The sequence below is a fragment of the Rhinatrema bivittatum genome, chromosome 2, assembly GCF_901001135.1.
Source record: "Rhinatrema bivittatum chromosome 2, aRhiBiv1.1, whole genome shotgun sequence".
Taxonomy (NCBI): Eukaryota; Metazoa; Chordata; class Amphibia; order Gymnophiona; family Rhinatrematidae; genus Rhinatrema; species Rhinatrema bivittatum.
The window spans coordinates 453257810-453272889 of record NC_042616.1 but is presented as its reverse complement, the minus strand read 5'-3'; the positions used below and the strand labels follow the sequence as shown (position 1 = coordinate 453272889).

General features: G+C 43.7%; 1 protein-coding gene and 1 pseudogene across 2 annotated transcripts in view; both read right to left on the bottom strand.

Moving 5' to 3' along the window:
• LOC115083328 overlaps positions 1-5953 on the bottom strand; it is a 28213-nt pseudogene extending 22260 nt beyond the window's left edge.
• Positions 1-15080, bottom strand: part of LOC115084939 (suppressor of cytokine signaling 1-like) — a 225994-nt gene that overhangs the window by 160276 nt on the left and 50638 nt on the right. For both annotated transcript variants that reach the window (XM_029590378.1, XM_029590379.1), the window contains exon 2: positions 476-532. The gene's annotated coding sequence lies outside the window, so the exon portion shown is untranslated. The remainder of the gene's footprint in view (positions 1-475; positions 533-15080) is intronic.

Below are 15080 nucleotides of genomic sequence, written 5' to 3'. Positions count from 1 at the left end.
CTAACAAAGAAATTTTCCACTGGCACAGAGTGGGGAAAAAGTTCTTTCGGAATAAGGCCCCATGATTCTCTTCATTTAACGTCCCGAGACAAAGAATATCAGGCAGCATAAACACACGTGCAAATGACCTAAAACTGACGTGACAGTGCAGTCACTTCCTGGCTTACCTCCACTGAGATGCTCTGGTGCTTGTCGTGACTGCAGGCCTGAATTCATCCCCACTCCTCCTTCCTGATGTTTGTCTGCAGCCCCTTAAGTCCATGGGACTTAACTGTTCCCTAGACCGATATGCAGTAGCAGATCAAGCCTGTAGGCCATTGCAAGCAATAAGAGGCTAAAGGGGAGGTAAGCTAGGAAACCATTATTCCCTGGAAAATCGCCTTTGAAGAAAATGTTACTCTCATGCTCCAAGGTAATAAGGTATAGATATCGAAGAAATAAAATGAAAACATTACCACTGCTTTTCTTTACTTACCTCCAAATGTTGTCTACGTGCCACAGCTTCCTCCATATGGTTACTGCAAGCAGGGTCCTCAATTAAGAAAAAACACAAAAAATTGGTCAAATTTCTATATATTGCTAGCACATTCATGATTGCTTCTTTTCCACTATAGCTCACTCTGTCTCTCAGTTAATCAGCAACCCCACCACAGACTGTGCACACACACACTAACAGGTTAATTTTCAAAGGAAAATGTAAATGTAACATACTATCATAGCAATTTTCAAAAGCCCATTTACCTGCGTTAAGCACATGTAATGCGGGTGAAACCTATTGACAATTCAATGGCATATAGTCTAGCAATTTTCAATTAGTCAAAGCTCAAGGTTTTGAGGATTTGCAATGGACAACAGAGTTGCTTACCTGTAATAGGTGTTCGCAGAGGTCAGCAGGATGTTAGTCCTCACACATGGGTGACATCATCAGATGGAGCCCGATACAAAAAACTTACCGTATGTCAAATTTTCTAGAACTTTGACTAAGCACACTGAGCATGCCCTATAACACGCATCCACACGGGGTCCCCTCTTCAGTCTCGTAACACAGAATTACGATAAAAAATAAAAAAATAGGAGAAACCCAACTCCGCGGGGTGGCAGGCGGGTTTCATGAGAACTAGCATCCTGCAGTCTTGGAGAACACCTGTTACAGGTAAGCAACTCTGCTTTCTCCGAGAACAAGTAGGATGACAGTTCTCACACATGGGTGAATCCCTAGCTAAATGCTGCTCCCCAACACAAGAAAGGGGACCAACAGACACCAAACCAGGTGCCAATGGGCACAATAACACCAGTGCTGTTGGTAACAGAGGGGGAGACAGCTTGAACCCAAATAACGAACCCTAGATTGGGAGAGTTGGATTCTACACTTCAAACAGGTTCCAGAGGATAGACTGGCCGAACCTACAGTCGCGACAGCCATACCTATCCAGACAGTAATGTGATGTGAATGTGTGGAGAGAACTCCATGTCACAGCCTTGCAGATCTGCTCCACGGGAAGTGCTCGCAAGTGGGCCACAGACGCTGCCATAGCTCTGACAGAATGAGCCTTAACATGACCCCCAAGATGCAGTCCTGCCTGAGCATAACAGAAGGAGATGCAATCTGCTAGCCAATTGGATAGTGTCTGTTTGGCAACGACAAGCCCAACCTATTCTTATCAAAAGAAACAAAAAGTTGGGTGGACTGTCTATGGGCTTCTGTCCGCTCTAGATAGAAGGCTAAGGCTCGCTTGCAGTAAAGTACTTCAGGTCACAGGTGCGCAGCAGCTCAAAAGGAGTTTTCATCAGCTGAGCTAACACCATGTTGAGGTCCCAAGACACAGCGGAAGGCCTTAGGGGAGGCTTCAATTGAAGCAGGCCCCACATGAAATGTACTACTATAGGCTGTACAGAGATGGGCGTACCATTTACACATTGGTGGTATGTGCCAATTGCACTGAGATGAACTCTAACGGAGTTGGTCTTTAAGCCAGCCACTGACAGGTGTAGGTGGTAGCCAAGCAGTTTTTGTGTGGGGCAGGAGAATCGATCTAGGGCCTTCTGTTCACACCACATGGAAAACCTCCTCCACTTCAGTCCATAGGGCTTTCTAGTGGAAGGCTTTCTAGAAGCCACCAGGACCCAAGACACATCCTCAGAAAGATCAAGCGGCTGCAGAATTGCCCTGTAAACATCCAGTTTGTGAGCGACAGGGCCTAGAGGTTGGGCTGCCACAGCCTGCCTTCCTGCAGGAATGGAAACCAGACCAGTCTCGGTCAATGAGAGGCTAGAGGATCATAGTCCCTCTGTCCTCACAAAGCTTCAAGAGAGTCTTCGCCACTAAGGGAATTGGAGGATATGAGTACAGAAGACCCATCCCCCATTGATGGGCCAGGGCGTCTGAGGCTGGTTGTCTGACCTGTACAGGGAGCAGAAATGAGGTACCTTCCTGTTGCAGGGGGACGCAAACAGATCTACGTCTGGGCTCCGCTAGAGGCAGAATATCTGATTTGCTACTCCCTGGTCCAGGGACCATTAGTGTGATCTGAAGGTTCAACTCAGCCTGTCCACTATCATGTTCTCACTTTCACCACGTGTCATTTTAAGGCTAACCAATCCCTTTAAGATTCGTTAGAAGAGTTTGCTTATCAACGTTCATTCTTTTTATATTCCCATTTTTTCCTTATCTTGTTGCTAAACTTCAAGTTTCATTTCATTGTATTGTTAAAGATGTTTCACTGAAAGAAATAAGTACCCCTCCCGCTTATTTCCTTTTTGTTATCTATAAACCGATGTGACATCATTGATCTAATGTTGGTATATAAAAATGTATAAATAAATAAATAAATAAATGTTCTCCGTCCTGGACAGGTACATGGCCCTAAGCACCATCCCATGAGATAGGGCCCATGACCAGATCTGGACCACTTCCTGACACAGGAGGTATGATCCCGTGCCTCCCTGACTGTTGACATATCAACTTAATTGTTTAAGTCTTTTTTTTTTTTTTTTTCCTTTATCTTTTGGTCATCAATGTTACAACGTTATTGTTAAATTTTGAACTTATGTACACTGTTCCAAGTTTCATAACCTTGTTCTATGTAATGCCTTTTGGCAATTTTCATGTTCTGTTTCAATGTAAACCGATGTGATCTTTATTTCATATAGGAACACCGGTATATAAAAATCTAAAAATAAATAAATAAATAAATGGCTATTTGTTTGTCGGTCTGGATCAGAACAACTTTAGTTGGACAGCTGATCTCTGAAAGCCCGCATAGTGCATACCTGATCGCCCTGAGCTCCAGGAAGTTGATTTGAAAAGAACGTTCCTGAGTGGACTGCAGGCTCTGAGTGTAGAGCCCATCCACATGAGCTTCCCAACCCAAGGTGCATGCATCCATGATTAGCACAATTTGAGAAGGGAGACTCTGAAAGGAAATCCCCTGTTCCAGATTGGAAAGTCCCTGCCACCAGGACAAGGAATCCCCGAGAGATGGCAATTGGGCTCTGCACATGTGCAAACATACCTAGTGAGTGTCATGGATGGTTGCAGCCATGTGGCCCAACAGTCTCAACATATGCCAGGCTGATACCTGTTGAATCTCTGCCGCAGTGGTCACCAAGGCAATGGCCCTCTAGCAAGGCAGAAAGGCCTTGGCCTGAGCCGTTTCTAGCAGGGTTCCTATGAAGTCCAACTGAGGTGATGGACTGAGATGGAACTTTGGGTATTTGAGAACAAACCCTAGTGACTTCAACACCCAAATGGTCAATCACATGGTCCTGGTGGCCTCCATGGCCCCCGCCTGAGGCTTGCTCTTGACCACCCAATTGTCCAGATATGGGAAAACATGCACTCCCAGTCTGCAGAGGTGTGTCGCCATCATGGCCAGGCATTTTGGAAAGACTCGTGGGGCGGACGCAAGCCCGAATGGCAATACACGGTACTGGAAGTGCTGTTTTCCCACCACCAATCTATTCTACTTCCTGTGACCTGGGAAGATCTCGATTTGGATGTATGCATCCTTTATGTCGAGGGAGCATAGCCAGTCCCCTTTTTGCAAAAGGGGGATTAAGGTACCCACAACTCCATCTTGAACTTTTCTTTTTTTAGAAACTTACTCAAGGCCCTCAGGTCTAGGATGGGATGGAGTCCTCCTGTTCTCTTTGGAATCAGAAAGTACCTGGAGTAGAATCCCCACCCTCTTTGCCTTGGGGGTACGGACATGACCCTTCTGGCTGTTCAGAGGGAGGAAAGCGCCGTTAGTAGTGCCGCCTGATGCACTACCTGCCCCCAATATGGGCACTGAGAGCAATTTGGCAGGACATCCAATAGGTTCACTTGCTACCCCTGACAGATGATGGACAGAACCCACTGGTTAGAGATTACACTGGGCCACTAGTTTGCAAAGAACGGTATGGATGATTGGCTTGTGCTCCCTGCAGAGTCTTGGGACCTCTCTGCTGCCTTGGACAGCTGCGGGAGCTCTAATGGTGTTGACTGGAGCAAGGAGGCAAAGAATAGTACTTCCTTTGGTGAAAAAAAGTCTTCCTTGGCCCTGGCCTCAAAGGCCTCCTGGAGGAAGAGGACGGGTCTGGAGTACTGGCAGAGAGTAGTTGGAGGGTTTCATGGTGGTCCCAGAGTTGGGCCACAGCATCCCTCATCCTATCTCCAAAGAGATTCTCTTCCATACATGGCACATCAGAGTCATTCCTGTACTTCCAGTCGGAGATCTAAAACCCGTAGCCATGCCATTCTGCAGGCACCAATTCCCACTGCAAAGACTCTTGATGTGGTCTCAAAAACACCGTAGGTCGCACGGACCTCATTTTTCCCGCATTCCAGACCCTTATTCACATGAGGGTGTCTTGCTGCTGTTGAGGCAGCTGCTCGGCCACCTCCTGCACCTGCTTCCTGATGTCCCGCGAGTAATGGCTCATATAGGTAGGCAGTGATGTGGGCAATAAGCATGGTGCCTTTGAACACCTTCAACCCAAGAGCATCCATCGCCGGGTCGTCCTTCCCTGGGGGCATCGAGGAATGGGTCCGAGGGTGTATGGCCTTCTTGAGGGCGGATTAGACCACCAGCAACTGGTGAAGCAGCTGACGCTTATCAAATCAGACAGCCTTCTGGACAAGGTAAACCCTGTCCGCTTCTTATTAACGGGAGGCACTGTGAGGGGGGTATTCCCATATTGTCCGCAGCAACTCCTTAAGGATATCATGTACCGGGATCATCATGATCTCCTTAGGAGACTCCCCGAACTGAAGGATCTCAAGTATTTTGTTCCTGGCATCCTCCTCTGTCAAAAGCTGGAATGGGATGGCCTCCACCATCACACTCGCAAACTCTGCAAAGGTTAAGTCCTCAGGTGGAGACTTCCTTTGCTCATCTGGAGAAGAAGGGTCTGATGGGAGATCATCCGAGACTTCAGAGGAGCACTTCATTTAATCATTCCCCCAGGAGTTATAGGGACCCTCCATCCTCACTGTATGCCACAGGAGATGGGACCCTAGGTACTCAGCCTACGTCCAGATGTGCAGGCACCAAAGGAACTGGATGTGGGACTATATGCCTTGGCATCTCCGCCAGACTCGGTGGAGCTTCCTCGAAGGAGGAACCTGCGACAACTATCGTATTGGTAGGGGTGGCCTCGGAGGCCCGCTGAGAACCAATGCCAGTTGGGTCAATAACACATTGATGAACACATTGAGCTTCTCCAGAAGCAGTACGAGGATGGCGGCACCGCCTCCAATGCCACCAGGATCACCATGCTGGACTCTATGCTCCAGCACCTCCTTGAATGTTGCCGATGCCAACATTGACTGGAAGGAAGGAGGAGTGGCCATATCTTCCTCGGACTTGTGAGGGGGATCGGTGACTTCCATCAGGACCAGTGGAGACCATCGCGGACCCTGGGCATCAATGGAGGATAGGTGCTTCTCACCACAGAGCCACTTCGGGGGCATTGTGGCAAAAATCCAGTGCATCCCTGTGCCAGGCACCATACATCGACAGGGACCGGTGCCAATGCTTCTTAGGCTTCTCTCGATGGTCGACCTAATCCTTCCCTGGTGCCAAAGTCAAAGACAACAAACCTGGCATCCTCGGCCCAGAAGAGATTGACAACAGTCGATCCACCATCAACCTCGACAGAACCGACAGTTCCGCTAATGTTGATGGCATGGTGTCCATCGGTGTGGCTCAAAGGTCCTTCAATACTGATGCTGCTGGCTTGGACTTCCTTGACTCAAAGAGTTGATCCATCTTGTCAAGTCGAAGCTTACGTCCCTTCAGGGTCAACTGGGCGCACAAGCGGCAACCCCAGATGTCATGCAATGCCCCCAGGCAGAGGATACATACCTCATGAGGATCATTGATGGACATGGTCCTTGGGCACTGGGGATATCTGTGAAAACTGGACGTGGCCATGAAGGGCGAGACAAGAGGGCTGAAAGGTGAATGATGGCAGTGGGCATCGATGGCTGACGAGCACCGAGGTACTGCTACGACGGGGGAATCGACCACGAAAGAAAACTTATGGAAAGCCAAAAACCCTGACTAAAGACACTACAGGAAAGCACTGAGAGGGACCCAGCGACGGATGAAGAGAAAAAAAAATTGTGATAAAAGGCGAACAACAAAGTTTTCCACAAGGCAAAAGCCAAGATTTTAGAGCTCAATCAAACTGCGAGGCTCACAGCTCCGTGGAAAAAATGAGACTGAAGAGAGACCCCATGTGGACACATGGTATAGGGCATGCTGGGCATGCTTAGTGTGCCTAGTCAAAGTTCTAGAATCTTTGACATAAGTTTTCCATAATGGATTCCATCTGATGATGTCACCCATGTGTGAGGATTACCATCCTGCTTGTCCTCAGAGAATATGTTTTGAACATATCCCAATCAGGCGGCGGCAAAGTGATAAGAGATTCTCTATTACACCGCCATGATCAATACTGGGTTTTTTAATTGGAGGCATTGCAGCCGAATGGGTTAAATGAGGAAATACTTTGGCATGACGTTAACTGAATTTTATTTACAATGCGTGGATGGGGTTTGGTTGCTGTAAAGTTTTAATGATTTGCTTCTTGCGCAGGCTTCCTTTCGGTGAGCAGTGTCAGTAGCAAACCCGTAAAGAAGATGCTAATTTGAAACATGGATGCTGTGTCAAGGCATAAAGACATTTTGCGGATTTCTGTTGAGAAGCAGTCACATTTTTAACAAGCAGAGATAAGTACTTTTTAATGCAATTGAAAAATTCACAAAAAAATGAGAGACCGATGATTAAAAACATATGACTATAGTGCTGAAACAGTAGCAGTCTTTAATATATGAAGGTCTCTGAAGAAGAGATTCTATCATAATATAATGGTGGTGAAATTTATTTTTCTCTTGCATTAAAACTCTGCTTGATGAGGACTTCCGGTTATGGAGGAAGCCTGATTAGATGCGGTTGGCTTGAGCTCCATCGATCCCCCTCGTTTTCTATAAATTAAAGGGGTTTTTTTCCCTCGCGATTGACAAGCACAGCGGTGATGGTATTGATGCAGTAGTGGATGGACTCTTTTGTAATTAAAAAGAAGCATTTTATGAACAGGAAGCCAACTAGAATTATGTACGAAAAAAATCAGCTGCTGGAACACAAAATGGCAGTGACATCCCCCAGGGCCAAACAGACAAAGTTGTGGAAGTAATTTTTGAGGAACTAATACACACAATTTCTAAAAGTGTGTCTGCCACGCTTGAAGGTCGTCTGTCGAAAATACAGTCCATAATCAAAGAAATTAAGGAGGGGCTGGAGAATCAGTCACGACTATCCAAGGTTGAGCAGACAATGTTGGAGCAGGAAGATCATGTGGTGAGAATGGACACACAGATATTAGTGCTGCAAAAAGAAAATGCGGATCTGCTAGAAAGATTGGAGGATCAGGAGAACCGGAAAAGGAGAAATAATGTTCGAATCATTGGGCTACCTGAAGCTGTAAAAGACATTGATCTTCCTTCCTTCTTCGAGAAATGGCTGCCTGCAGCGGTCGGTATGGATGTGTCTGGAAAGCTGCTTGTATATGAGCAAGCCCATTGTGTGAGCATGCTTAAGGAAAACCTTAGCCGGCCAAGACCTGTTATTGCCAGAATTCTAACTGAGCTGATAAATCCAAACTTTAAAGTGCTTATAGAGCCAGAGGGGGAATTGAAATTGAGAGCACAAAACTACTACTCTTCAACAACTTCTCTACTTGGGTAGCAGGGCAGAGGAAAGAGCTTTCACCAACATACCCTAATGCCATAAGAGGGGGATTCATTTTGCTGTGCTCTACCCTGCTAAGTATTCAATAAGGAGGGAAAATGCAATTCTTAACTACCAAGGAGCAAATATCGCAATTTATGGACACCCTACCATAAGAGACTGCTTACAGTCGCTGTAGAAATGGAAAATCATGGTGGACATAACAAAATTGAGGTGCCCTGGAAGTGCCCACATCTTCTATGATCTGGTTGCTCAACACAGTCTGCCATCAACTGCAGTTCTCCCAGAAAAAGCTTATCTTTTAGTGTGATACAGCTTTTGGTGCAGTCTTTGCAAAGCCATTGGTTGATCTAATGATTGAGCATAATAATACTATAGCAGCAGAGGCAGTTGCTCTGTTGGAAGGACTTAAGCATTACAGGACATGCAGTCATTTTCTTTTATAGTTGTTTTGCTATTTCCTTTTTCTCCTAGCTGTTGGAGATTCAGAGAGGAGGGGGGGGGTAAAATGTAGTTCAATTGTTACCTAATCATCTTTTTATAAGGATGTATTGGTTGTCTTAGATGGATGTTATTACCAGTGTTACCTGCACTCAATATTGCTATTTGGTAGTTTGTTTAAAATTACATAATCCCCTGCAGAATGTACAAAGGGGGATCCACACTCGGTCCATTCTCCAGAGGAGGTATGGGATAACGAAATGCTAGCTGGAGGGTAGTGGTCCCTTGGAGCGTTACATATTGGGTTTCTTTTGATGTTTTGGGGGGGAACGTGTGCTTTTGTGTGACTGGGGGTATGAATGCTAGGTGGGTTGGGAGAGGGTGTGAGATGGGAAATGAACAGGGGGTGTAATTGAAATGAAGAAGTTCCCTATTCGAACAGGGGGATGCTGGAAATATCTGGGTAATTCAGTCACGATTGATGTAAGAGTGGGTATTAGGAAATGCACTTCACACCTAAGCTGGGGGGCGCGAAAGCACATAGTTCCTTATTACAAATATATCCTTATTTCCCTACACTGGTTACCTATTAAATACCATATAAAATATAAAACCCTGAACATCACACACAAATTAATACATGTAGATCAACCAAACTGGTCAATTATTAATCTCATTCCTCACATGACTCAACGAAACCTACGTTCAAATAACAAGGGCTTTCTGAGAATTCCCCCTGTCCAATCAGCTCAACTATCAACAACCCGTGAAAGAGCATTCTCCATCGCCTGCCCTAAATTATGGAACTCAATCCCATTGGAACTTAGAATGCAATCCAACTTAAAAACATTTAAAAAGGATCTGAAAACATGGCTTTTCTTCAAAGCTTACAATGACACCCAAACTCTCACAACAATACCTCAGCAAATGAACTCCCAAATGAACTTTTAACATGCTCAGTTTCCATGGACAACAGTTCTCCAAACCATCTCCAGCTGATAACTCATACGTTCCCTTAGCTTGTTAACTTCCCCATTAATACATCATCCCTCTTTACCCTACCTGTTGTACTTTAACCTGACTGAATCTATTCCCACCCCCTCTCTATACATCTACCCTACATTTACCCTGATGATGTTGCCTATATTTAGATCCCCCTTTTGAAAATATGTAACCTTTTATCCCCCTGTTGAAATATGTAAACCGTTTTGATGGCATTACCGAATGACAGTATATAAAACTCAATAAATAAATAAATAGATATTTGTTGCTATGCTTTCTGATTCTGTAAAGAACCATATTATGGGTATTCTTTGTTCCCATGGCAGAAGGCGACATAAACATTGCCACTTTATATGTGGATAGGATTCATTCTCCAGTAAAACATACTAAATTGCTTACCTTGCTAAAAAAGGAAAAAGTACAAATTGCATGCTTGCAAGAGACACATCTGTTTGATGTGGAGCATCTAAAATTGAAAAAAGACTGGGTGGGGATTTGTCACTTTGCTTCTTATTCATGAAAGCAGCGAGGGGTAGTCATACTTTTGCATAGAGACTTGCCTTTTCAGGTGGACAGATCGGTCAAGGATACAGAGGGGCGTTTTTTATTTATAGCTGAGATTTCATATGGAGAGAAATAGCTCATTAGAAATATATATGTGCCAAATGTATACTCCCCAGAATTTTTCACATCTTTGATTAATATTATTCTTTCTTTTTCTGATTTTCATTTGGTATTAGGGGGAGATTTCAATATGGTGGTTGATAGTGCAGAGAACTGCAGACCATCTAGGCCGCCTAAAGCTCAAGATCATCAAAAGGGGTGAACTTATTAATGAAAGAGCTGGGAGTGCTGGATATCTGGAGATTATTACATCCTGGGCAGAAGGATTTTACTTTTTTTCCAATCCACATCACAGCTATTCTAGGATTGATTACATCCTCCTCTCTGAAAGACTATTCCCAGTAGTTCTTAATTCCACTATTGAGGTGAGTATTATATCTGACCATGCCCCTGTTTTTCTGACATTGAGATTGAGAGGCAGAGCAAGGCAGCCTCCTAATTGGAGAATGAGTGCTCTTTTGATCAAAGATGAAGAGTTTTGCAAAATATTAAGAAGTAAATGGGAGGAATATTACAGATTGAACTCAATGCCAGGCTCTGCTCCTACTTTAGTCTGGGAAGCTGGGGAGAGCTCATTGCCTATGTGGCCACACAGAGAAAGAAACAGAATGCCGAGATATTACGTCTTACTAATTTGTTTCAAGCTAGGAAACGAGACCATGTGCAGTTTATGTCAGAAGAACATAAGAAAATGATTAAATGAAACTAGGGCCGCTTTAAATCATCTGCTCTATCTTAAGGCTATATAGTCTATTAACCATTTCAAATTTGGTAACAAAGCGGGTAGGCTCTTGGTGAATTTGATAAAAGAGGCTCTGCAAAAAAACGTATATCACTGGTCTGAGGGATGAAAAAGGGGTTCCCACTGTGAACACAGCAAAGGTTTTGGAAGTCTTTTGGTCCTTTTACCAAACTTTATATGACATGGGGACCTGTGATGTGGGCAAGCAGGATGAATTTTTTAGGGATCTCTCTCTTCCTGTGGTTTCTACAGATCAAGTAGTCAAATTACATAGGCCAATCTGTGAGGAAGAGGTATTTCAAGCAATTACCAGGCTTAAGTTAGGGAAGGCGGCTGGAGCTGATGGTCCAGGGCGTGAATTTTATAAAATACTTAAATTTCAGTTACAAGCACAAATAACAAAAATGTTGAATTATGCTCTGACCCATGGATTCTTTACATCTACTATGAATCAGGCCATTATTACTGTGTTACCAAAGAAAGGGAGGGTCTTGGGTAACCCTGCATCATATCGACCTATCTCCCTTTTAAACGTTGATACTAAACTATTAGCTTCCGTATTGGCTGCTCACCTAGGCGAGGCCTTGCCAGCCCTGGTAGGGGAAGATCAGATGGGTTCCATGACCGGAAGGTATGGGGTGAATAATGTGTGCAAAGTGTTGGCTGTATTAAGTAAATCACCAGGGCATTGTGTTGAGGGAATGGTGCTAAGCCTAGATGCCGAAAAAGCATTTGATAAGGTTAATTGGTCATATGTGTTTTGGGTGTTAGAACAGTTTGGGTTAAGAGGCCCATTTTTGGATTCGATTAAGTTGCTTTATGCAAATCTTACAGCCCGTAAATGGCTCCCTGTTGGAAATGTTTTCTTTAAAGGGTGGCACTCGACATAGTTGTCCGCTATCACTGATATTGTTTGTGCTTACACTTGAGCCTTTAGCCTTAAAAATGTGACAGGCTAAAAGGGATAAAAATTGGATCAAGGGAATTAAAAATGTGTCTGTTTGCAGATGACATACTGTTATTTTTGGCTAATGCTAATTTGGCTATACCTCTGGTCAAGCAATGTTTCTTAGATTTCCAATCTTTTGTGGGGTTGACAATAAATTTTGACAAATCAAAAGCTTTACCAATACATAAGGCTTTGATGGATGAGTGGCGGGGTAATTTTACTTTTTGGTGGGCATCTCATAAAATTAAGTACCTAGGTGTGTGGGTTCCTAGGAACTTAGCAAAGCTTTATAATTCAATTTCAAGGATTTAATTGACAGCTTTGAAAATCAATTACAGATCTGGAAGGATGTGCCAATATCCTGACAGGAATGCCCTATTCAAAATGGTTACTTTACCTAAACAGCGATATCGCCTATAGATGTTACCATGCTGGCTATTCTGTCAAGATTTGGCCTGCCTCAAAGCTATGGTCATTCAATTTTTATGGAGAGGGCAGCAAGCCAAAACTGGATATGACAAAATAACTCGTAACATAGATAGGGGCGATACTGATGTTCTGAATTTTTTCTTATATAATTTGGTGTGTCACATGAGGTATCAGGGTGAGTTTTGGGGGGATAAATTTAAATATGATGCATTTCATCTGTTAGAGGAAACATGCAAGCCTTATTCCCCTTTGGGATTGATTCATTTATTGCCTGCATCCCTGCCAAGCGACCTAAAAGGAAATATAATTTTATGTTCTGTCATGGGGGCCTGGAAACATATCAGAAAAAGTTTGGGAAGACTGATGGAAGCCTCTATCCTTCTCCAGATCTTAAATAATCCTGTTTTTTTTGCCAGGCTTTGGAAGTCAGATTTTTGTGGATTGGAAAACCAGGGAGATAGTTTACTTGAGACATGTGGTGGATGAGGAGACAGGAACTCTAATGAGTTTTCTGCAACTGCAAGATACTTATCATATCCCGAAGACACATTTTTATGGGTACTTACAGATGAAGCATTATTTTCATTCCCTGGGGCTATCTGCTGATACAATCAAACTGGAGTTTAAGCTGGTAAATGAGACGGAGCAGATTGCAAGGGGTAAAAACTCTATAGCTAAATGGTATCAATTCAGTAAATCCAAACTAGATCATTCTTTTTTTTTCTTTATTGAAATTTTATTAGAAAACACAACCATTGACAACTGCATGAAAAACAGTACATAAATCCACTCCATCAATTCAAACCTGTCATTCCTCTCATACGCTTATCCAACCAAAAATATTGATAATATCTGAGGACCAAAGAGAGAGCATATCACACAACTAAAAGAATAAGAGTAAGAATAAGAATCATGAGTGTTTTCATTATTTGTATTTATATTTCCCCACCCCCTCCCTCCTGAGGCACAATGACACATAACAACTGCACATTCTCATATATTTCACAGGCCAGCAATTTTGCACTTCTGTTGCCATAACACATATCGGTGCCATATTCTCTCAAATTTAGGAAGCTGTTTCTGCTAAATCCTGCTAAATCCAGGCTAACCGCTGAATAACTCTCTGAACAGATGGAACCGAAGGTTTCCTCCAGTAACAAGCCACTTCCCCTCTAGCAGCCAATACTATTTGAAGAGTCAATGAGCCCACCTCAGACTCATGTTCAGAATCGGGTAAATTCAAAAGAAAAAACAAGGGATCTTTAGGAACAGTGATCCCCAAAGTCTCACCCATCGTCCTTACGATGTCATCCCAGAATCCAGCTATCATAGGACAGTCCAACCACAGACGTAAAAAAGTACCTACTGAATCACAGTGTGGCCAACAGGACTCATCCAAGGTGGGGTACAACAAATGCAATCTGGCAGGTGTGACATACCATCGATATAGCACTTTATAACTATTTTCTACTATTGACGCTGAGATGGAGCACTTTTTAACAAAAGCAAAACATAAACCCCATCTCCATTCCCCCCAACTCACAATGCAAATCTTTCTCCCAACCCAAAATATGTGGAGGGGGCGGTTTAAGTTCTTTATTTAAAAGGCTTTATATTCTAGAAATCCCCTTAGTAACCAAGTGAGCCTGATCACAGAACCCCCCAAAAAGAGATTTTCCCTGTCTGAAACTCCCCTTAACCACTTTTTGCAATGAAAATGAATGACCTGCAAATAAAGGTAGTGATCAGAAGGATCCAAATGAAAAGCAGACAACACCTCCTGAAATTCTCTAGGTTTCGACCCTCTTCAAAGATGTTCCAATCTACAACATCCCCTCTACTCCCAACGTCTCGCAACCCTGGCAGAGCAACCCAGCTTAAAACCTTTATTCATAAAAATAGGGGTTCTATAAAAATAGGATCTATCACCCACCAAAGCAGATTTCCACTTTTCCCAGATTTTTACAGTGAGAGCAACCGGCGGTGACAAAGAGCTAGGGAACATTTGTGCTTTATTAAGTAGCCATACAAGGATACCATTCAATAAAGCCGCTTCTAAAACCCACCCATCTTTTTCCCGTGCTCCTACTATGCCAATCAAAAATGAATCTAAGTTGCACTACGCCATAGTACCAAGTCAGGCAAGAGACCCCCAGCCCCCCCACTCCCCTGTCTTTAGGCAAATAGGGAACCCGGTGCCCCACCCTAGGAGGCCGTCTCTTCCATATGAAATGAAAACATTGACATTATTAAATCCAAACGATTTCAGAACAGTTTTGCAATCCTTAATATTTACCGGCCCAGACTATTGCAATTCATTATTTCTTGGCCTTCCACAATCCACAATTCGTCCCCTCCAGATTCTGCAAAATTCAGCCACTAGGATCCTCAAGGGATGTAGAAAAAAAGACCACATCACACCCATCTTGAAATCCCTGCACTGGCTACCCATTGAATACCGAATTCAATATAAAGCACTCTGTATCATGCAGAAAGCAATTTATGGCGAGTGAGTAGATTGGATGAATGCTGTCATTAGACTACATACTCCGCAGCAAAATTTAAGATCCGCTAATAAAGTGTTACTTTCGATCCCTTCTGTCACTACAGCTAAACTCACCTTGGTTAGAGAGAGAGCGATATCACTTGCGGAACCAAA